Source organism: Callospermophilus lateralis, unplaced genomic scaffold (genome assembly GCF_048772815.1).
Source record: "Callospermophilus lateralis isolate mCalLat2 unplaced genomic scaffold, mCalLat2.hap1 Scaffold_147, whole genome shotgun sequence".
Lineage (NCBI taxonomy): Eukaryota > Metazoa > Chordata > Mammalia > Rodentia > Sciuridae > Callospermophilus > Callospermophilus lateralis.
Window position 1 is genome coordinate 2,946,543 of NW_027512606.1, and position 24,908 is coordinate 2,971,450.

Sequence of the window (24,908 nt, forward strand, 5' to 3'; positions counted from 1 at the left end):
ATCGCTTTTATTTTCTTCTCTTGTCTAATTGCTCTGGCTAGAATTTATAACACAATATTAAAAAGAAATACTGAGATTTGACAATCTTATCTCATTCTAAATTTTTAAAGAAATGCTTTCAGTTTTTTTTCCATTTACTATGAGGTTAGCTTTGGGTTTTTGATATATAACATTTACGATATTGAAGTAGATGTTAAGTCCTTTTTTTCTGATTTTTTAAAATAACTGCATAATGCAATAATTATAAATCTATGCTGATGGACATACAATGTACACAGATGTAATTAGTTACAAGAATAGCATAAAGGTTCACTGGGTGGGATGATGGTGCTCCCTTGTCATTTCAGGGACTTAGTATGCTGAGGCCGGGAGATTGAAAGCTCAAGGTCAGTATCAGCAATTTAATGAGATACTCAACAACTTAGCAGGACAGAGTCTCAAAATTAAAAAAAAAGAAAAGAAAAAGAAATGGGGATATAGTTTAGTGGTAAAGTATCCCTGGATTCAATCCTCAATATAAAAAAAAAAGTTACTAGCATAAAAAAAGCAAAGAAATGGAGATACACAGGAAAACAGGGTTTTGGGGGGTAAACATTTGAGGCTAAATTGGTATTATTACAAACTAGATTGCTATAAATTAGGATGTTAATTATAATCTCCAAGGCACCCAGTAAGAAACAACCATATAGAAAAAGAAACAACAGGGAAATTAAAGTAGTACACTAAAAAATAGGTAGTTAACATGAAAGAAAATAGTGATGTAAAATTCAGAAGGAATAAAAGATGCAGTACATATAAAAAACCAATAGCAAAATGTTAGCATGGACTCCTGTGTTATCAGTAATTACAATAAATGAGAACAAATTAAAGACTTGTATAAACATAGCAAAACTTATGAGATGCTGCAAAATCAATGTGTAGCAGAAATTTATGGCTGTAAATGCTTACATTAACGTTTAAAAAGAAGAAAGGTCGCAGATGAACAACATTTAAGCATTTTTTTTCAGTCCTAAGAATCAAACGCAGGGTTACTTTACCACTGAGTTACATCTCCAGGCCTTTCTATTTTGATCCAGTGTCTCACTAAATTACCATTGTTGTCCTGGAATTTGGAATCCTACCTTCAGTCTTTCCAGTTGCTGGAGGTGTGCACCACCATGCCTCACTTAACCTCTAATCTTAAGAAACCAGGAAAAGAGAAAACTCGATCCAAAACAACAAGAAATAGTAGAGAACAAGATACAGGAAATATAAACAAAATAGGAAACTAATAGTAAAGAAAATTAACAAAGCCCAAAGTTGGTTCCTTGAAAATATCAACAAAATTGACAAATCTTTAACTAGATTGACCAAATATAAAAGAAAATATTCTCAGATGACTAAATGCCAAGAATTAAAGAGAAAACTTAACTGCCACCCAACATTAAAAGGGTTATAAAGGATTACCATGAACAAGTGCATGCCAATTAATGAGATAACCTTGATGAGAAGGACCAATTCTTGGAAACTCACACTCCACCAAAACTGGCTCTAGAAGAAATAGAAAATCTAAATAGAATTAGATTATACCGAATGAGCCAGCAATTATAAAGCTTTTTAAAAAAGAAAAGCTCAATGCCAGAGTATTTCAGTAGTTAATTCTTCCAAACTTTTTTTTTGGATCTGGTTTCCACTATGCTGTCCAAACTGGTCTTGAACTCTGATTCAAAATATCCTTTTGCCTCAGCCTCCCGAGGAGCAGGGACTACAAGCATGTGCCACCATGCCCAGCTTTTTCTTTTTTTCTTCATCCTAGGGATCAAACCCACAGCCTCAGGCACACTAGACAAACACTCTACCACTGCTACATCTTCAGCTCCTACCAAACTTTTAAAGAATTATCAGCAATTCTTCTAAAACACTTAACAAAAAAATAAATAAATAAAAGAGAAGAGAAGAACCAATATTATGCTGATGCTAAAGCCAGACCAAAAAAAAAAAAAAAACCAGAAGTAAAACTTGGTTCAACCACTCTGCAAAGCAGTATAAAGACTCCTCAGACAACTTGGAGTGGAACCACTATTTGTCCCAGTTATCCCACTCCTCAGTATATATTGAAAGGACTTAAAAACAGCATGCCACAGTGACATAGCCACATCAATGTTAATAGGAGCTCAATTCACAATAGCTAAACTATTGTTCAAACCTATATGCCCTTCCACATATGAGTGGATAAATAAAATGTGGTATATATACACAATGGAATATTACTGAGTCACAAAAATAGAATGACATTATGACTTTTGCCAGTAAATAAATAAATCTGGAGATTACATGCTAAGTGAAAAAAGTCAGTCCCCCCAAACCAAAAACTGAATGTTCTGAGTTGTAAATGCTAACACACAATAAGGGAAGAGGGGAATAGAAATTCATTGAGTTAGACAAAGGGGAGTGAAAGGAGGGGAGATAAAATGGGAACAGGAAAGATAGTAAAATGATTTGTACATAGCTTTCCTATGTTTATATATGAATACACGAACAGTGAAACTCCGCATCATGTACAACCACAAGCATGGGGTCCTAAATAGAATAAGATATACACCATGTATGGTATAATATATCAGAATCAACTCTACTATCTTGTATATCTAAAAAGAATGAATTTTAAGAAGATAGCAGAAGTAAAGAAAATTACAGATCAATATTCCCTATGACTATAGATGCAACAATCCCTAACAAAATAATGCAACAATATATTGAAGTGATTATACACTGTAGTCACATGAAATTTATGCCAGAAATGCAAGGATGGTGTCACATGTAATAATCAATCAATGTAATATATCTTACCAATAAAGTAAAGGAAAAACAAAACTTGATGCTCTCAATAGAAACAGCAGAAACCTTCAGCAAAATCTAGCATGATTTTATCCCAGTGTGGTGGTGCATACCTGCAATCCCTACTACTCAGCAGGCTGAGCCAAGAGGACCAGAAGTTTAAAGCCAACCTCAGCAACTTTGTGAGACTCTGTCTCAAAATAAAAAATAAAAAGATCTGGGAATGTAGCTCAGTGGTAGAGTACCACTGGATTAAATCCCTAATACTGAAAGAAAAAAAAATATCTAGCACTATCTCATGTTAAAATACACTCCACTCTTTCAAGTTAGAACTTCTTCAACTGATAAAGGGCTTCTCTGAAATTCTCACAGCTAACTTTGTACTTAATGGCAAAAAAACTGAAAGCTTCCCCCTCAGATCAGAATTAAGACAGATATTCACTTTTACTGTTTATTTTCAACATTGTATTGGAAGTTTTAGGCAAGGAAATTAGGCAACAAAAATAAATAAATGGTATTCATATGGGAAGGTAAGAACTAAAAGTATCTCTGTTTGCAGATGATGTAATTTTGTTTTTAGAAGAATCTCACAGAACCCACGAAACACTATTAAAGTCAATATAATATCTTAGCAAAGTTTAAGGTATAAGATACAAATTTTTTTTGTATTTTTATATACTAGCATTGAATGAACTGAGATTAATAGAACAATTTTACTTATAATAGAATTAAAAAGTAATGAAACAGTAATAAATTTGATTCACACATTAGAAAAAAAGAACAATATTTGTATATTGAAAACTATAAATTGTATTAAGAGCAATTTAAAAGTCCTAAATAAATAGGAGGACATCCAATGTTCATGGCTCTGTATGACTTAATATTATTGAGATGTTGTTATAATTTGAATCAAGTATCCTCCAAAAGCTCGTGTATTTAAGGCTTGGTCCCCAAAGCATCAGTGTGCCGATCAGGACTGTGGGAGGTAAATTAATGCCAAAATTAAGTGTCCAGTATTATTCTGACTGTCATGGTAAATGCTCACTGGGATATGCAAATACTTAAAGTTGGATCAAAAGGGTAGTTTTGAGGGTATCAGTCTAAATTCTAGGATTAATAGTCATTATTGTCTCCCTTGTGATCTCTGAGCAACATATGCTTTTCTCAGTTTACGAAGGCAAAAGCTCCAATTACCCCCAATCACATTACCAAGAGAATGTTATAGTTTGAATATACCCATGAAGCTGGGTGTGGTGGTGCATTCCTGTAATCTCAGTGACTCTGGAGGCTGAGGCAGGAAGATTCCAAGTTCAAAGCCTGCCAAGGCTTCAAGCAACTTAATGAGACCCTGTCTCAAAAAATATATATAAAGTATACCAATACAATCTCCAAATTATATGAAAATCCAACCATCTTTATCTACACATGCTTAAAAAACAGAGTGAAACAATGTTCTTTTCTTGGATAAAAGTACATGTTGTGGTAAAGATACAATAAAAAGATAACCACAAATAAAGAGGATAATTTAGAAAAGTCAAGAACTAGTTTTGCCTCTTTTTTATTGTTAGTTTTAACTATTTTAAGAGTAATGATTCATTATTTTTTTTTTAAATTATGATTGCAGTGTTGACCATGAACTGTAGCCATGAGAAAGAAGACCAACAAAAATCAAACTAACATAAAAAATTATACACATAAGGATGATATTGTTGGAAAAAACAATGTGTGTTTTTTTGTGTGTAAAAGGACAACTACTTTTAAACATAGTAATAGTAGGAGGAGGAGCAGAAGTTCCAGCGATAGTAGCAGAATCAATGGTGGTAGGAACAGTAGTGGTGGCAGTAGTGGTAGGGGTAGGAGCAACAATGATGACAGTCAGAGTAGGGTAGTAATTCACCGTGACATTGGGAATGGTGTTCCCCTAGTGCTTTTGGTTCACTTATTATTTTGTCACCATCAACACTTCCACAGTGATTTCTCAGGTTCCCAAGAAGATCCTTTAATTCTGAGAATTATCTGCCACTTCTTTCCTATTATGGACTGAATGTTGGTGGTTCCCCTAATTCATATATTAAATTCCTAATCTCCAGTGTGATGATATTTGCAGGTGGAACCTCTGAGAAGTAATGAGGTTTAGATGAGGACATGAGAGTAGGTTCTTCCATAAAGAGATTAGTGGACTTATGAGAAGAGGAAGAGAGAGAAGAGCAGTTCCCTGGCCCCATGTGAGGACACAGTGAAAAGACAACCTCCTGTGACCCAGGAGGAGAGCTCAAATTTGTAGGTGCCTTGATCTTGGACTTCTAGCCTCCAGGTCAGTATACAGTCTGCTGTGTGATCCACCAAGCCTGTGGTATTTTTTGATAGATACCCAAGTTGACTTACATCCCTTCTCTCCGGGTCTCTTGGCTATGGGTGAGAGATAGGCTTCCAAAGTTCACAATGGCCATCTGACAGCTGGTGTCCCTGCTGTGTGAGTGGACACCATCAGAGGGCAGGGTTTGACAGTCACATGAGTCTTATAGCAAGATCTGATCTTGTTATCTAAATTCTCTAGTCACATGCTCCCAGAGAGATATTTGGTATTTTTCAGCCAATTACAGTTCTATTTTTTTTTTTTTTTACTGAGGATCAAACCCAGGGCCTTGAGAATGCTAAGCAAGTGCTCTAGCACTGATCTACATCTCCAGCCATGAGGTTCCTTTTGAGCTGCAACCCTTCTCCCTATGAATCAGGCACAAGTCTACACAGGCTGGGTCAGAAGACAGCCATCATTGCCTTGCCTTTGCTCAGGTAAATTAGTGCTTTTTTACAAAGTCATGTACTGAAACTCTCCAAGCACTTAGCGTATGAAAGTCCCCTAATACAGTGACAGTTAATGGAATCAGTAAGCACACAATCCTTAATTTTGAGAAGGCTCTTTTTTCTTACCTAGGAGATTCCTTGGTGCCTAGCAGAGAGTTGTTGGTAAGGTAAGATGATGTGTATTATCAGGCCTATTTCACAGATAGAGAAACTGAGGTGTGGAAAGATTCAGTCAGCTTACTGTGGAGTCCCACTGCCTCTTTAAGTTGATCAAGTGTTTCACATAGCTTTTCACGTATATATGTAAAGTATTTCATGCCATTTGATTTGCCTTGAACAGATTTTTAGTTCAATATTTATTCAGGAAAGTGGGGGGCATGGAAGTGGCATCAGTGACAGTTTCAATAGATTAAAAAATAAGTTCATGGTAAAAAAAAAAGTTCAATTATTGAAAATATATGACTACACTCCCCCAACCTAAGAATGCCCAAGGGAACTCAAGCTATTTAACTCTCCTTAGAATAGGAAGACAAGGAGAGTTTTGTACAATTTTCCACACTGCCTGACCTGACAAGCTTTTCCAAGGAGAAAAAGATTCTCTATGAGCCTCTGGGCCACTTTCTATGCATGTCCTCTGAATGCTCAATTGTCGGGCAGGATTCCAGGGTGCATAAATATATAATTATACTGCATTACACTTTCCAAATAGGTTGGATTTTTGGTGAGAATCTGTTTTTTTAATGATCCTCAGTTTCAAATCAAATGGTTAAAACTGGATTTCTAATGTTTCATGGAAATACAGATTTTACTTTCTCAAAGCTGTTTTCATTTAAAGTGCTTAAAGATGCAGATAATGTAAGTAGTTTGTTTCACAGTTTTATAAATGTATTTTCCTGTGTCACACAAATAACTATATTTCAGGATTAGCCTCCAGAAATAATATACTGGATCTATTATTCTGTGAGTATTAAAAAAAATCATGGCAGTTCCATAGATACCAGTCTTTTAAGAATTTCTTAATAAACTGGAAAGAGCTTCACTGAGGAGGAGGTCTCCCTGTGTTTCTTTTCAATGTTATGTCCATTCCCAGGTTTTTATGATTCATTTGTCAATGATGGTCCTATAGGACTTGGTTTCAGGAGAGTGCTTTGACCAGAGAATTTTAAAATCTTGATATATTATACTCAGACACCCTCACTTGCATGGAAAAGACAAGAATGGAGGAGTTAAAGTCACCCAGGCCATGGCAGATATCAAGCCAGAAGTAAGGTTTCCTGACTCCTTGACCCATGTCATAGTTACCAGATTCACTTACTATTCTAGTAAGCAAAGACATTGTATTTATCTATATAATAAATGTATATCACAGGTCTTCAGTAACTATGAAAGATCATTAAAGTCCTATTTTTCTAGTTGCCCTATTGAAGCTGTAGCAGTTTGATGGCCTTTGGCCTCTTACTGTGGGTCTACAGGGTCCTCCCATGCCTGGTCTGGCTTCCATTTTATTATCTTCATCCTTCTTGAAAGTCAAAACCCTCATCTTTGAAGACCATGCTGGCACTTCAATATGAGAACCTTTGTCTTCTAAACACAAGAGACACCAAGAGAGAGCAGCCCCACAGCAGAAGGCTGTGTCTCCAGGGAGTCCACCCCAAGCTGGGCAGTTGGCAGATCAGATGTTAAAAGGCTTTGGCATCAGGAGATAAAGCAACCAAGAAACAGTTTTGTTTTGTTTAACTTTTTCACTGCTCATCCTAGAAGTGGGCATGGCACAAAGCAGGGGAGAAAAAAAAAAGAGAAAAGTAACAGTAACCATCTAGACAGGGTTGATTTTTTTTCTCATAACTGAGATTTTTTGTGGTCAAAGTTCATACTTAGTGAAGGTTTTTCAGAGGCCCTCTCCCACACCAGATGTTTTCTTTCCTTTCTCCAAGTTCTGCTGGTGTCCTTCTTATGTTTTTATTGCAGTATTTACATTGTTTTTATGACACAGTAATTTCAGTACCTTTTGTAGGTCTCTTGCTAGACTGGAAGATTCCTGAGAAAAGGAACTAGAGCTTGAGAACTCTGTGCTCCCATATCACCAAGCCTGAGACCACATCCATAATGTGCAGTGAAGACTTGTCCAACTGAGATTTGCTATTTCACTTACAAAATATTTTGGCTATATGTGACCCCCTATAAGCCACCAGTGATTCACTTAGAGTCTGTAGTAAGTGATGAAAAAAATAGGTAAATAGATTGATGATTTGAGCTTTTGAAACTAATTGGAGATTAATAGATTGATTGTTTTAAGATAAAAGGGTTTTTTTTATTTATTGCTTCTAACTTAGGGAAACTATTAATTTTCTAAAGTAAATTGTTTTTTTAAATACTATTTATGACTACTTCTGGGCAAACTATAATTTAAAATTAGGAAAAAGTTGCCGGGCACTGTGGTACATTTCTGAAATCCCTCCCTCAATAGACTAACACAGGAGGATGCCAAGTTTAAGGCCAGCCTAGACAACATAGGGATACTCTGTCTCAAAATAAAATTAAAAGGGCTGTGAATGTAGCTAAGTGTTAGAGAGCTTGCACTGTATGCATGAGGCCCTGGGTTTAATCCTTAGTAACACACATACATACACACATACACAAAGTAGAAAAAAGAAAAGGATGCCTCTTTAAATCTTTTCTAAGAACTGGTTGCATGTATGAAGCCCTGGTTTGCATTCCAGTTCCATAAAAAGAAAAAATGAAGAGAAGAAGGAGAAGGAAGAGGAGGAAGAGGAGAAGGAAGTGGAGGAGGAGGAGGAGGAGGAGGAGAAGAAAGAAGATGAAAATGACGAGGAAGAAATTTTATATAATCATCTATTCACAGACTCCCATATCAACAGATTCAACCAACAGAAAAAAAATTGCTTGTTATCATTCTCTAAACAATTCAGCATGACAACTATTTATGTGGCATTTATATTGTATATGGTATTATAAGTAATCTAAAGATTTTTTAAAGTATAGGGAAGGCATAGTGACACACACTGTAATTCTAGTGACCTGGGATGCTGAGGCAGGAGGATCATATATTTGAGGACAGTCTCAACAATTTAGCAAGGCCCTAAGCAACTTAGCAATAGCCTGTCTCAAATTAAAAAAAAAAAAAAATAGAAAGGGCCGGTGATGTGACTCAGTGACAAAGTAGTTAAACACCCCTGTGTTCAATCTCCAGACCAAATACATAAATAAGGGAAAGGAAGACCAGTAGAAAGATATAAAGGGGAGGGAGGAGGGGAGGAAAAGGAGAGGAAAAGAGGAATTGAAATCAAATTCCTGGCATGAATAATTTTGTCAAAATGAGCCTAACTACTAAGTATAACTATAATTTTTGAATTAAAAGAAAGAAAGAGCTGGGAGTGGTGGTGCTGCCTATAAGACCATCAACTCTAGAAACAAAGGCAGGAGGATTGCAAATTCAAGGCCAAACAGGGCAACATAGTGAGACCTTGTCTCAAATTTTTTAAAGGACAGAGGACATACCTCAGTGGTAGAGTACCCTGTGTTTTCTGCTGAAAATAGAAATCTAAGAAGAGAAGACATTTATTTACTTATTTGTTTATTTTGTTAATGTATGGTACTAGGGATTTAACTCAGGGGCAATCAAACACTGAGCCCCATATCCAGCCCTATTTTTTATTTTATTTAGAAACAGGGTCTCACTGAGTTGCTTAATGCCTCACATTTGCTGAGGCTGGCTTTAAATTTTTGATCCTCCTACCTCAGCCTCATGAGACACTGGGATTACAAATGTGAGCCACACACCAGGCAGATGAAAGACTTTTATTGAGAGCTTTATTTGCCCAATTATCCCAAAGCCAAGGGGATGCAACAATTTTTTACATAGAAATAAATTATATAGAAGCTTATTTTATTTTCAGTAACAGGTTTTGAATTTCTATGACTTTCTAGATGAAAATTAGCTTCAACAACAAGCAGACTACAATCATGCTAGGTATGGTGGAAACACTGATCTTCAGAAAGACTTGATGGACTTTAGAAGACATGCGCTCTCCTGAGATTTTACCAAAATGTAGGTTCTGGTTCACAAGCCAGATGTGGTGCCTGAGATCCTGCATGTCTCAAAGATGCACAGGTGAAATGAATGCTGATCCAGGAACCCCATTTTGAGCAGTGAAGCTTTAAGACACTGACCTTCAATGACGGTGCATCCTGATGGGTGGTTTTTAAAACTAGCCACGGGAAAGGCAGTTCCCAGTGAGGGTCACTTCCTAGTTCAGTACTGGGATTAGAAGCCCATGATTCTTCCAAAGGCTATGTCATTTATAAAGCTGTCAATTCAGACAGACACAATGCCAGAAGGGAGCCAGAATCCAGAAATAAACAGTTTAAAAGTTTAAAAACAAACAAACAAACAAACAAAACAACTGTGAATTAGAACACAGGCAATAGGGAAACCAGAAGAAGACTGAAGAGAATAAGCTACTGCAAGTAGGTAAAATAGGGTAATTCTGAAGCTAATGCTGTGTACTTATAGATCTGCACAGAAGCATTAATTATATGTGTAGCCTGGTTGTTTCTCTTTGACATAAGAAAGCTTTTAAAATGGCTTAGATGATCACCAACATAAATCCACATCACATACAATCACAAGAATGGGATCCTAATTAGAATAAGTTATGCTCCATGTATGTATAATGTCAAAATACAATCTACTGTCATGAATATCTAAAAAAAATTTTAAATAAAAAGTGCTCAGATGGGTCAAACAAAAATAATTTAGAACTAATCTGAGCAATACAAAGCCTCTATAGAGATTCAACAAAATTGTTGAGGCCAAGTGTTTTTCTGAATTCAAACTGCTTTGAATTTTGCACTGTGTGCTTTATAATATCCCCAAGAGGGTCTAGGGGAAAACACCCTATAATCCAAACTATTAATATTCTACAACAAAGCCTTGGGCTATTTAGTCCTACTAAGTGGAAAAATAAAAATTCTAAACGGCCTCATGTTCAATCAGGCCAAGTTTTGTTGCCAAATGAGTTCAGGTCAAGTCAGGTTTTGTCACCAACTGAGTTACCAAAAAAATGTTACTTTCAAAAACAAAATGTGACTTTTAATGCTACTTCAGGATTATAGTTTAAGGGAGCACAGACATCTTTTACACTCCTGAGTTTCCTATTTGGGACCTTAAATCTTCTTCTGAGAGGCAGAGCTAGTTCTGAAGTGAAATTAAGGTTTGTTTTTTTGTTGTTGCTTGTTTTGGTTTTTGGTTCTCATATTGGGGATTGAACACAGGGATGCTTTACAACTGAGATTCATCCCCAACCTTTCTTTTCTTTCCTTTTTTTTAAGACATGGTCTCACTAAGTTGCTGAGGGTGTTGCTAAATTGCTAAGGCTGGCCTCCAACTTACTATCCTCCTGCCTTAGCTTCCTGATTCGCTGGGATTACAGGTGAGTGCCACTATGCCCAAGTGGAATTTGGGCATTAGCCAATCATTCATTTGATCTAAAATTTTATCATCCAGCTAGATGTAAATAATGAAGTAGGAGAAGATGAAATGGTTCAATTCAATCATATAAATTGTACCTTGTACCTAGCCATAATTCATGTCTTTTATTTCAAATAACTTAGATTTAAAAGTATTTTTGCAGTCATTATTCATTCTGTGTGTACTAACTTCTTTTTTTTAAGTTTAATTTAACTTTTTTTTGTTGAGAAAATAGAGGTTGAAAGTTCTCATTGAAGTTCATAAATTTGAAAAGAAGAAGAACTGGGAATCAGAACCACAACATTGTTCAAATTAGACTTTTTTATAGAACATTAGTTAGAAAGTAACTGACAACAATTGTTTTCTCCCAGTGGGTGAAATGCAAAGATCAAAGCAGAACATAGTGACTCATGTGAAAACAATAAGACAAATCAGAGATAAAAATGTACGTTTTTTTAAAATATCTTAATTAGCTGTTGGTGTATATTTATTTGTTGTTTCTTCATTTATATGTGGTGCTGAAAATTGAATCCAGTGTCTCACCCCTGCTAGGGAAGTGCTCTACCACTGAGCCACAACATTTCTTTGTATAACCACAATATGGTTCACAATTTCAGAAAATGTAATATGGAAACCATGTCACTATCCAATATACTATCTATATTGAAAATCTGATGGTTGTCCCAAGGCAGTAATTTCAATAATTTAATTTTTTTCTGATGCACAATCTATTAGGGATCAAACTACATGTATTTTTCATTTAACCTGGGATAGTTCTTCAGTCTCTCTTATTAAGACCTTGATCATACTCTGTGTTTAACAAAGAGAAAGCATGCTTCAAATTTGGAGTCTTGAACTCATCACAATATCCAGCTAAAATTACCATAGTTTTAAGTTTTCTGAGTATTTATCTTCCAATTATCACCTATTTATAGCAAGGGACATGAATTTCTTATTTGGGGAGTAATGTATGGTATCTTTAAAAATTTTTATTTTTAAAGTAAAGTAATTTAAACCAAATACTAGGGAAATAAAAAAGTAGGCATATAAATCAGCCACATTTTCTCAGCCTCAGCACTATTAGCATTTGAGGCCACAGAATTCTGTGTCATGGGGTGTGCTTTACACTTTAGTATACTCTGCAGCATCTCTGGCCACCACCTACTAGAGACCAATAGCATTCCCCACTCTCTCTTTAGTTACAACAGTCAAATATGCCTGCAGATGTTGCCAAATATCTCTTTTGAGGCAAACTCACCAAGCTGAGAGCCACTGACCTAGCCAATAGTTGTTAGTGGAGGGTAAGTGGAAATAGCTCACAGATCTTGGAGAAAGTTCTCGATTCTGTCAAGTGCAGTTCAAGCTATGTTGATCATGTGGTGGCCAAATGTGTGGCCCTGTGAGAATCCCTGGAGAGACAGATTGGCAGGTCACAGGCCAGTTCTTCAGGAACTGACCTTAATTAAGCAGAAGGCATGGGGTGTCCAAGAGGCACAAAAAATAAACCAAGAGGAGGAGCTGTGATAAACCTTACCCTCACCTGGAATTAGGTCTCCTTATTAAGCCTCATGACTCTCAAAACATTTCTTGTGCCCAGTAATTCTTTATAAAATATAAATCACATCATGTCACTTCCATATTAACCTAATATGGTTATGCAGTAGGAGTGTTTGTAGTTTTAATTCAGAAGCTTCTAGAAAGTTTCATGTGTCCTGAAGAGGGATACAGAAACAAACTGATTGTGGTAGTGAGACTTAAGGGAGTTGCTGTGGGAGTGGTGAATTGGCTCTGAGACTAGAGAGCTACAAGGTGACCAAGGGGAAATGGGTGGGGCAAAAAGTTTCGTAGTAGAAAATAATTACCAGAAAAGTAGGGCTGGTCAAATGGGAAGTACCTGGAGTGGACTGAGTGGACCACCATTGTCCAGGAGTACAGCAGTTGTAGTAACTATAGACTGGTGAGCCACTGACAGAGGGAAAGGAGTTCACCATCTCAGAGGCTGGTGAGGGCTTACAGAGCAGTAGCTTGAGTCATTGGATTCCCTTACACAGCCCCACACCACCTTGGTGAAAAGAGAGAAAGGAATTCTGAAACAATGGAGTCTTTGGGTGAAAAGACATCTCAAACCAAGGGAACATGTGTCATGGAGCAGCCATTCACAGGCAAGTTCTAGTTTCTCTCAACATAAACCTACGAGGAATACTGAGGGAGTCACAGAGTTCTAGAAGCAGCTTAGCTGCACACAACCAAGCTGCAGAGATAGAGTGATTATGGTGGTTTCTGCCGTGGCAGACACTGCCTTCCTCCAGGTCTCACAGAGAAACAAATGGAAGGCACCCTGGAATACACACTGTCTCTGGGCCTCAGCATCTTCATTTTTCCAATGAGAACAAAGGTCACCTCCCAGTGTTAACAGGATGGATGAGGGGAAGAGCCACAAAGCAGGTTGGCAATGGTCACAGATTAGAGAGGAAACCTCCATGTTTATCTTCTCTTCAATCCTGCTGGCTTCCCATGGATAATTTCATTCATGCCTGAAGCCAGCTGGGACCAATGTGGGAATTCAGTGACTGGAAAGAGATTGTGAAGCCTCATTTCAATGCTTAAGTTGAGTGATGTCCCCAGGAGGTGTTCATGAATACTTAGTTGACTGAGTGAATGAATGACTGATTAAGTCAGGGACTAAGGGAGTCATGGCCATCAATGATGTCAACCGAGGCTCTGATGTGCTTTTGGTGGGATTGCCTAAGTCGCAAAGGCAGTCGTTTTTCAGTCTCAGTTTTAATGTCACTTTCTGTGGGAGGAATCCCCTGATATCATCATCAGGGTTTGGTGCCCACTCTGTGCTCTTCTCTACCCACCCCCCATATACTAGATGGTTCATTGTGGTTTTCACTTGACCTTGAGTTCTTAAAGCCAAGGTTACATCTCATTTAGTCTTCCTGCATCCCTATCACAGGGTCTGGACCAAGAAAAGAACAAGGATCATTTATTGAATGTTTTCCATGTACCAGACATGTGCAAAGTGCTTTATCTACCAATGTACTTGACAACCTGAATATCAGCTGCAAGTTTGACATTATCATATCATTGTGCAGTAAGACCACTGAGGCTCAGAAGAGGTAAGAATCCTGATGTTTCTTCCAGCTTTCTGCATCCTTTTCTACCAGAGAGCCTGGGCTAATTCTTGAGGTTTCAGAACAATATGAAACTTCCAGTGATAAGGCAGTCTGTCTGGCTGGCTGGCTGGCTGGGTGCGTAGAAAGAAGGTGATCAAGAGGAAGCATACGTTAGCAGCTGGCACCCATGCCACATACCAGACACAATGGATTATCCATCACAGAACTACAGCACTGAGACCACCCCAGGAAAAGTGCCTCATGGATGGCCTCTGAATGGAGAGTATTCCCCTTGGGCACTACAGAAACCATCTGCTATTTGATTTAGAAAAAATGGGTACATCAATGTGCTGATAGGTGTATGATATTCCTAGAAGGAAGACCAGAGAAAACAAAACCAAGAAAACATCTCAAAACCCTAGCAACACACATGCAAATGTGCAGAGGTGAGCTGATGTGGAATACAGACAGTAACAAAACAATATCAACACCCACAAATAAGAGGAAAGAAAAGTTCAACACCCCATGTAGCACACCAAGTTTCAAAAAAAAAAAAAATAGGGCCACAATCTGGTTTTTTGAGGGAGCTTCAGAAGTCTTGCAGGGTATCTGTTCTTTTGTAGACCTTTCCTGCCCACACTCCCTGCTACCCATAAATCTGACCCTTTCCATGGCAAGGGGGGCCTCAGGAGCTTGGAGATTTACCAGAACAAATAACTTTGCAAAAACAATCTGTTCCATAAACAAAGCTGGTGGAACACATCCAGCCCCATTCAATGGAGCAAATATTCTGGGCACACTTTTCCCATCCAGGGTATTAGCTTGCACTCTGCTTCCTTCAAGGTGGAGGCAATTGCCACTTAGCCTGCATGTCCAAGAAAAACAATGCTCAACAGACTTTCCACTCATCTGGAGTGCAGAAGGCAGGAATTCAGAAGCATGGGGAAGCTCTTTTTTCTCCTTTATTTTCTTATAGAATCACTGCAAATTTGATGACTGGGTGACATATTAATGCATATAGCTTTGTGGGCCACAATCCTAACTTCTATTTTAGCTCTATCACTGATGAGCACTGTACTCTGGGAAAAATGATTTAACTTCCCAGAAGTATAATTTTCCATTGTTCAAGAGAGATTGTGTATAGATGCTCAACCCCACTTATGCTTAGTAAGGTATAAAATCAAAATGTTGAGTGGTACTCTCAGCACAACAATGACAAGCATTGATGAGGATGTGGAGAAGTTGGAAACTTGGTGCCTCATCTCATGGCAGAAGGGCAAAAGTGCAAAGGAGCATGAGCAGCCAGAGAGACAGAAGGGACCAAACTCATTCTTTAATTAGGATCCCACTCCCTTGATCACTAACCCACTCCCATTATAATGGTACTAATCCATCCATGAAGGCAGAGCCCTCAGAACCTAATCCCTTTCCACAGGTCTTTCCTCTCAACACTGTTGTATTGGGGATTAAATTTCCAACACATGAATTTTGAAAACATATTTAAACATCAATAATGGCTAACATTTACCGTACAATCATCATGGGTCAAAGGAGTGTGTGGTAGAGCCAAGAGGCTTTCCCAGGTTAGATGCCAACACTAAAGGTCTATGAACCATGGATGCTTACAGGCTTTAGCAGCCCAGCTACTAGGTTTCTGGTGATTAGATAATTATTAGGGAACAGATGGATGTTTCTTGTTTTCTGGGTTTAGGGAAGGTGCCTATCTGTATGTAACTGTATGTCAGCTTCATGGGAAGGTCAGGGAATCCTTCCTGAGTTTATAACCTGGTTCAGGAGAAGGTGGCAAGTGAGGGATAGGTGAGTATGACCACCTATTTACTTAAATTCCTAGTTGCTATATTTTGGAGTAGTCCTTCCAGACCCCTGTCATTGGTATTCAAGAAAGTCAATTTGATTTGGGGATGGAATAATGTAATGTGAAATCAAGTGAGAAAAAATAGTATTAAGTCAGTAAATCTGAAGGCCTTTTCTAGGAAGTTAAATCAATATGGTCATATGTAAATTTCAAGAATTTTTCTAGTGACACACTATAGATGTTAGAAAGCATATCATTATTCAAAAAATTCACAAATACTTAACATAATCATACATTTATAAAAATTTAAATATCAGATTTCCTTTATCATGACCTTATATAGATGAAATACCTAGAAAAAATAAGTAAATAAACTAATATGTAGATTTATATCTGTTAAAATATATTTTCTTTTAAAATTTAATGAAGAAACAAATTGCAAAGAACTATATTGTGTAGGCTGTGATGCATTTAAAAATGCTACTTCCTTTGCATAAAAAATAAATTTTATTTTAGACTTTTATATGACTGATTATAAGTTGCAGCTGATTAAGAGCTCTACATTAAACAGTTTTATGTTGTCATCCTTTTAGAATAATCACACACTATATTGTTTTTAAAATATTCAGATTCCCACCATATTTTGTAAAATCCCTGATACTGGGAACTTCTAGATTTACATTTAAGACTATTGCATTATCATTAATAAAATGTGCATTGAAAAAGTAATATGATAAGTACTATTTCTACATATTTATTTTTCAAAAACTACATCATTGATATTTGAAAAAAATCTGATTAAAATTTTATCTATTTTTAAATTGTTATAGTGCTAGGGATTGATCCTAAAGCCTCACATATACTGAAACTTTTCTACCACTGTGCCACATCCTCAGACCCTGATTAAAAGTTTAGTGCAATGATTTTCTTGGACCTTAGTAAATGAAGAAAAAAAAAATTTCTTTTTGGTTTCAATGGTAGTAAAAATGACATTTTTCTTCATATAAGATTTATGCTCATTCTTAGTTTTGTGTCACTAGTAATTTTATATGCATATCTGCTCCTAAGTATAGTAGAATAATTTAAGAGGCCATTTTTAAAAATGCAACTTATAATCATTTTGCCTGATCCTGTCAATGACAGAAGTTGAGACTTAATTCAAATTTCCTAAGTTCAGAGATGTTTATACAATTCATGATGAAACACAGCCACCTACCTATTTTTTTCCATTATGCAGGAATATGCAAAGTAAGAGCTAATCTTTAAATGGAAAACAGACTATATCTCCATTTTTACACAAGTATTATGAACATTGGTACCTCAATATAGAAATCTCAGACACACCCAGGGAAAGAGCAGAAGAGTTACCAGTAAGAATCAGACACTCAACTTGATAACCTTTCAGACATTATTACCCCTCTCAGTGCAGAGGAAGAAAGCGGACTCACATTTCTCAAGGATTCCTTTGTACTTATGTCACCCTCTTCACTTAAATGGACATGACTTCATGACACTGGTGTCAGGATTTAAAAGTGTGAAAATCAATGAAACAAGTTGTAGGAAGTGGAAGTTCAGTATACTTGTCTTATCAGTGATTTGGACTTCTTTTTTGGATACTGTGTAGACAATAAATAATGGCAGATTGATTTGAAGTACCTTTTGTAAGGCTAAAAATATCATTTTAAAGGAACAACAAAGATAGAATCATTTGCAATGTTTTTAGAAAATATTACATGAAGGAAATGAAACAAAAATGACTCCTTCAGAAATTAAGGTCAATGTCCTCATACTGAGAAATAAAGCTACAAGTTGCTTTAATGTCTCAACTTCCTCACTCAGAGAACAGAAACTGTGCCCTGGCCCTGTTGAGTTCTCTAACACTGACAGGCTAAATCTACCCATGCATATTTACTGCCTTTTATCCCACTCTACCTTCTCTTACAAAGCTTTCCTTGACCTTGAGTTTTCTGAAAATGATGCTTTGTAACAAAAAAAGTTCTATCTTCCTTCAGTGCTGGATTTGAATAAAGCCCGTTTCCTGCCAGCTGGACTCTGAGTAATTGTGGAAAGGAGGAGCATCAGAGCCCACAGACTTTTGCTCCAGCATGTAACACTTCTGCCTGGTAACAGAAACATTATTCTAAAGAGGTGTCACACATTTTCACCTTGACCAAACTTTTATTCAGGTTTATGTAAGCCTTTTTCTCAAAGAGACTTTGACCTTGAGCCTCTGATCTGCATAATCAGTGATAGCAAGCATCCTTAATCAGTTGAGTAAGAATCAGACACTCCACTTGACCACCTTTCAGATATTATGTGAGCACATTTCTCACCCTCTGCCTTTCTTCCCATGATGTTTAATCACAAGGGTTTGTCAGAAATAAATATCCTCTGCAAAATAGCAGGTTATAAAATAAACTCATAAGTCAAAAAGAGTACCTCTACATCAGTGATGAATCTACTGAAAGAGAAATTAGGAAAACTACCCCACTCACAATAGCTTAAAAAATACTCAGGAATTAATCTAAAAAAAAGGTAAAAGAGCTCTACAATAAAAATTACAGAACACTAAAGAAAGAAATTGGAGAAGACGTTAGAATATGAAAAGACCTTCCATATTCCTGAATAGGCAGAATGAAGATTGTCAAAATGGCAACACTATCAAAAGCATTATACAGTTTTAATGCAATTTCAATTAAAATCCCATTGACATTCTTCATAAAAATAGATAAAGCAATCATTAAATTCATTTGGATAAATAAAAGACCCAGAATAGCCAAAGCAATCCTTAACAAAAAGTGAAGCAAGAGGCATCACAATACCAGAATTTAAACTATACTACAGAGCCATAGTAACAAAAAGGCATGGCATCAGCACCAAAACAAACATGTAGAACAATGGTAAAGAATAGAAGATACAGGAACAATTAGATAAATATCGTTATCTCATACTAGACAAAAGCACCGAAACCATTCACTAAAGATAGTCTATTCAATAAATGGTGCTGGGGAAATTAGAAATCTATATGTAACAAAAATGAAATTAAACCCCTATCTCTCACCCTGAACAAAACTCAACTCAAAGCAGATCAAAGACTTTGGCACAAGAACAGAAACCCTGTGCCTAATACAAGAAAAAATAAAGCCCAAATCTTTACAATGTCAGCCTAGGAACTGACTTCTTTGACAAGGCTCCTACAATTCAAGAAGTAAAATCAAGGATCAAAAAATGGGATGCATTCAAACTAAAAAGCTTCTTCTCAGCAAAGGAATTGATCAATAACATGAAGAGAGAGTTTCCAGAATGGGAGAAAATCTCTACAAAATATACCCAAGATAGAGCACTAATCTCCAAGATATATAGAGAACTCCAAAAACTTAACACCAAAAAACCAAGTTACCTAATCAATAAATGAGCTGAGGAACTGAACAGATTCTTCACAGAAGAAAAAATACTGTAAACAGACATATGAAACAATGTTCAACATATTTAGCAATTAGAGAAAAGCAAATCAAAACTACTCCAAGGTTTCACCTCACCCCAGTCAGAATGGCAATTATAAAGTTTAAAAGCAACAATAAATGTTAATGAGAATCTTGGGAAAAAGATACATTTATACATTGCTGGTATGAATATATATTGGTGCAACCTTTATGGAAAATGGTATGGAGATTCCTCAGAAAACTTGGAATGGAACCACTATTTGACCCAGCTATCCCACTTCTTGGTTTATACCCAATGGACTTAAAATCAGCATACTGCAAAAATACAGCCACATCACTACTTATAGCAGCCCAACTCAAAATAGCTAAACTATGGGACTAACCCATATGCCCTTCAATAGATTAATAGATATAAAAAATGTGGTACATATATATGATAGAATTTTTGTATTAAAAAAAATATTCCTATTTGGTCATTAGCAAAACTTGTACCTGACCTTGATGTTTTATTTTAGCAATGTTTCATTCACTGCTACATCCTCCATCAGCCCCCAACTTAACCTATTCCCTGGCTATAAATCTCCATTTATCCTTGCTTTCTTCAGAACTATTGCCATTTTGTATTAGTTACCAAGTCAAATCTTTGTTTTTGTTGTTTTGTTTCTGCTTTAATGCCTGGCTCTGTTTTTTAATGAACACACGCAAGGATGATTTTATTTACTACTTCTGCAATAAGGGAGAATGTCCAAACTCTATTCTCCTGAAAATAAAAGGTATAGGCTTTTATGGGCTTACTGAGATAGGAGTTCTAACCTTGATGACTTTATTTCAAAGCCACAGTCCCCAGGTCCTTGACAAGGGCATTTCTTGCTGGTAAAACTGCAAGACAGTTAGAGATAATTTGTGTGTCAAAAGGGCAGAGAAACAACTTAAATTTAGCAGTTTCCTAAAGCTGGTGCTCTAAGAAAATGGGGGTTAGGTCAAGATGAGGTGTTAAGGTCATTTTGTTCATTGAAAAATTTAGATAATAATTAAGCTTAACAAATCAGGTATTTATTTTCACTCATTTGTAGATACTTTAAAGAATTATTAGACATGAATTCTCTAGAAGACATTAAAAATAAACTGCTTTTTACACAATATATTTAACATCTGCAACATCATAGAAGTATCAATAGGGAGTGTTAAAAATTCTTAACATAAATGGAATTTCAATGAAAAGCAGAACAGAGTCATTCTATACAAAAATGATTAGAAAGGCTAAATACAGTTTATTGTGTTGTAAAATTTTGTGTGAATAGTTGTGTGACCAATAAAAAGTTACTCAAGTTTTCTAGATTACATTCATTTTTCACACCTGATCCCAGAGAAGCTTATGAAGTTTGGCTACTATGCTTATGACAGACAGTGCTAGAGTAACCATCCAGTAAATGTTGTTTACATTTTGTGCCCCTTCAAATTTCAATTCCTTTAATTTAAAAAATCTACCACCTAAATATTAGGCATAACAGAATTCTAACTTTTAATGAGACAGTATAAGTTCAGTCAATTTTTCTTTCTTTAATAGCAGGATACATTTTTCTATCTATCTTTTTTCTTTCATTATCCCTTCCCCTCTCTCAGAAAAGTATTAAAGCTCAATTATTCTATTGACTCATCATACAGGGAAGAACATATATCACTGGGAAAAACAAGTAAAGAGAATTCATCAGCAGTGTTGTTTTCCTGGAAGTGGAGTTACTCTTGGAAAGATTTGACGATTGTTCAGAAGTTAATTTCCTTCCCTGCTGAAGACAGTGTCTGATGTAAATTACAAAGTTTTTACTGAACATGATTCCCAAATATCCTCCCTTTGACTTGAGCCACACAAATTCCTTAACAAGGTTGACTTACATATCCCCCAGTGCCATGAGAAAGTAGGAAAGCAGAATGATAGGCTCTTCATCAGCTGTGGCTGACAAGTAACACTGACTGGTAACCTAAACAAATTTATTTCATGGTTGTGGAAAATATAAGTTCAAGATCAAGTTTCCATCAATGGTGGTTTCTGATGAAGCCTCTCTTTCTGACTCCATCTCTGGAAGATATTGAGTCTTCATTACCTCTCTATAAAGACCTTGTCTCCAAGAATTCACACTGGGCATTGAGGTTATGGAATATGAATTTCCTGGGAGGGAGATACTGCTAAGTCTATAACAGGTGGACTTTCAATCCAGGCACTATAGACAGAACATTTTAGCTACAATAAGCCCAGTGTCCAAGAATTTCTGGTCATTGCCTTATAATTCCAGATAAATTCCTTCTTTCTTCTACTCCCTTTTAATTTCTCTCACAGAAAAAACAAAACTTAAATTGCCTACTACCCCAGTAGGCAATACTTCTGGCAAAACAATGTGACATTGGTATCTGCCACATCAGCTGGATCAATTTTTTGTCATATTTAGGAATAACATTTTCTGAGTTAATAAAATTTAAAGAAGGTAATTTTTTACTACTAGCTTTCTTAATACTCAATTTTTGTTTCCTTTTGAAAATAGAAAAATATAAAATGTTAAAAGAAAACTTTAATGTCAATGCTCATATAGTTCCATAACATTGATTCAAACACAAAATTGTAGCTGACATTTATGAAGTCTTTTAAAATACCAAGAATACACATCAACAACTTTATAGATATGATATCAATAATGTTAAATTTCTCATAAATAATCAATATTTTCAGAGCATGTCATACAGAAGCCATCTTGACCCCTGCTGTCTAACTTTCAATAAAATGGACCTGTCCTCACATAAAAGCTTGTGACTTTCCAGCTGTGTCTATGGGTGAGTGAAGCAATCTATTTCTACTGAAGAAGACTAAATCCTCAATGTATAGAACATATTTACCAATTAATATGTATTGTACTAGGAATCATAATTTTTCAAACTATGACAAATATTTTTTAACTTAACTGAAGAATATAAAACTATTATGCTGTTGATTCTTTAAAGTTCTAACAGCCTAGAGCATAAACGGTGTGTTAGTCTGCTTTTTCTTGCAGTGTCCAAATACTTGACAAGAGCAGTTTACAGGAGGTAAGATTTTTTAATTTTGGCTCATGATTTCAGAGGTTTCAATTCATGGTGAAGCAGCTCCAAGGCTCATTTCATAAAAGAATGTAGCAGAAAAATGATGCTTAGTTCCTGACAGGCAAGAAGGAGAGAGAGAGAGAGAGAGAGAGAGAGAGAGAGAGAGAGAGAGAGAGAGATGAAGGGGCCAAAGAGAAGATAAACACTCATAGAACAAGCCCCCAGGGACTTGCTTTTTTCAACTAGGTCTTTTGTTCCAGTAATATATTCAGCTTTTAAGGGATCAATCTGCTGACAAGATCAGAGCCCCGTAATCCAATCATTTTCCATAAACCCACCTCTCTCCACATAGAACTTTGGAGAACTTTCTAGGTCTAAACCATAACAACCTAGGAATACAGAGTTATAGAGAATGAGTAAAATGTGAGAAACAAATTTTTAAAGAAATTCAGAAGTTAGGCAAAGCAATGCATTTCATGCTTTCATAGTGCTTTAAAAACTGTGAAGCTATCCTCTAGGATCCTATTGACAAGCAAAATTCCTGCTCCTACAGACCTTATTTCTGCTCTGCTAATGAAGGGGCTAGACTTGAATAATACCCTTAATCTCTTCATCTTTCTTTTGTCATTTTCTCTCTTGTTCTATTATTTTCAAGAAGTCAGCTTTTTATTCCTACCAGTTTATCTTAAAATTATTAACTTCTTTGGAAAAAGCACTTTTATATTGAGAACTCATAGCTGAACACTACTTTTAATTTTCATTAGTTGTCCATCCCAGAACTTTGATTTTGGACAAGCTCCATGTTTTAAGTTCTGAATACCTGAATCAAACCTTGGGAAAACATCAAGAGAATTATTTTCTATAACCTGTTTTATCAGAAGTGTTGAAACATGGCTACATATTTTCATCTTCTATCAATTTGTGTATGCTGCTTTTTTTTCCATCTTGGGAATATTGCAGTTGTGAATAACTTTAAATTAATTTAAATAGTCACTCTGATGGTCTTTCTTAGAGCCCTTGCTGTTGTCTCTCTTTCTGCCTTTCAGAAGGGTACAGAATATATGTGAGATGAATTCAATGTTTAAATCTACATGGTATGCAAACTTGCATTGAAATACAGAAAAGACAATTTCATTATTTAATACAGAGTATGAATAAAATAAGTTTCCTTCATGCCCTATTTCTTAAGGATTATTTCCTGTTTTGTGTGGTTCAGGCTATGGTGACAAAAAGGAATGTGGGACTTCTGGTCTGTTTTGCCACTTTTGCAGGCACTAGATTCAGCCTGTTGCACAAAACTCTAAATTTGCAGAAACCTTTGTATTCCCTGGAAGGAATTTCTGGTTTAATAGTAGCATTTATCTTTGGAGGAATACATCATTATTGTCTATGTGAATGACTTGACCTCACTTCTTGTATTTTCAACAATGCTTTTAAATATGCTTTAAATATTTCAGTAAGCATTTTTTTTTATATTTATTTCAAAAAAAGAGAGGGCTCTCTGGATGTATGCCTTGCTTCATTGTTAGAAATATTCATTTGGAATAGGGATGTAACTTAGTGGTAGAGCACTTGACTAGAATTTGCCATACTCTTGACTCAATCAATCCTCAGCACAGAAAAAATAAATAAATAAACACATAAATACATACATTTATAAGTAAACAAGCAAGTAAATAAAATGTGAAGTCTTATTTTTATAGAAATCTATAACACTAAACCAGCTTGGTGATAGGTAGAAAATCAGTGTGAAATATACACAGTTCTATATTTTCATCACACTAAAATTTTTTGTTTGCCATAGAAAATTAGACATCTCGGGAGGTTATCAAGAAACTGTTAGTAAATTTAAATGGTTGGAAGAAATTACCTCAAACAGCTTTCCATAACATATTTTAAAATTTTCCCTTCTTATTTGATTGCTGTTCTCAAAACCTACCTAGTTAATATGCATAAACATGAAAAAGCACATTAAGTATATATTAGTAGTATTTTTGTTTTATAAATTCATATGCTTTCTATTTATAACAAGCAACAGAATTTAAAATGGTTTTATTATGTAGAAAATGTAACAGTTTTTAAATAGTATTTCTCTTATATACTTAGTATTCATGATATATAGATTACCTTATGAGATTAATGTTAATTAATAGTTGATAACATTTGATATCTCTTGGATTACTAAAACATGACAATTTAAATCAAATAGATTAATAAAGTTTAATTATCTTTTCATGAAGTTTAGATTTCAGAAATTGGAGAAATAGAAGAAATGACAAGGACAATGGGTAGAACTGCTAGTTGCAGTCAGATTATAATAATAATGTGTGATTTACTCCTTGGTTTTG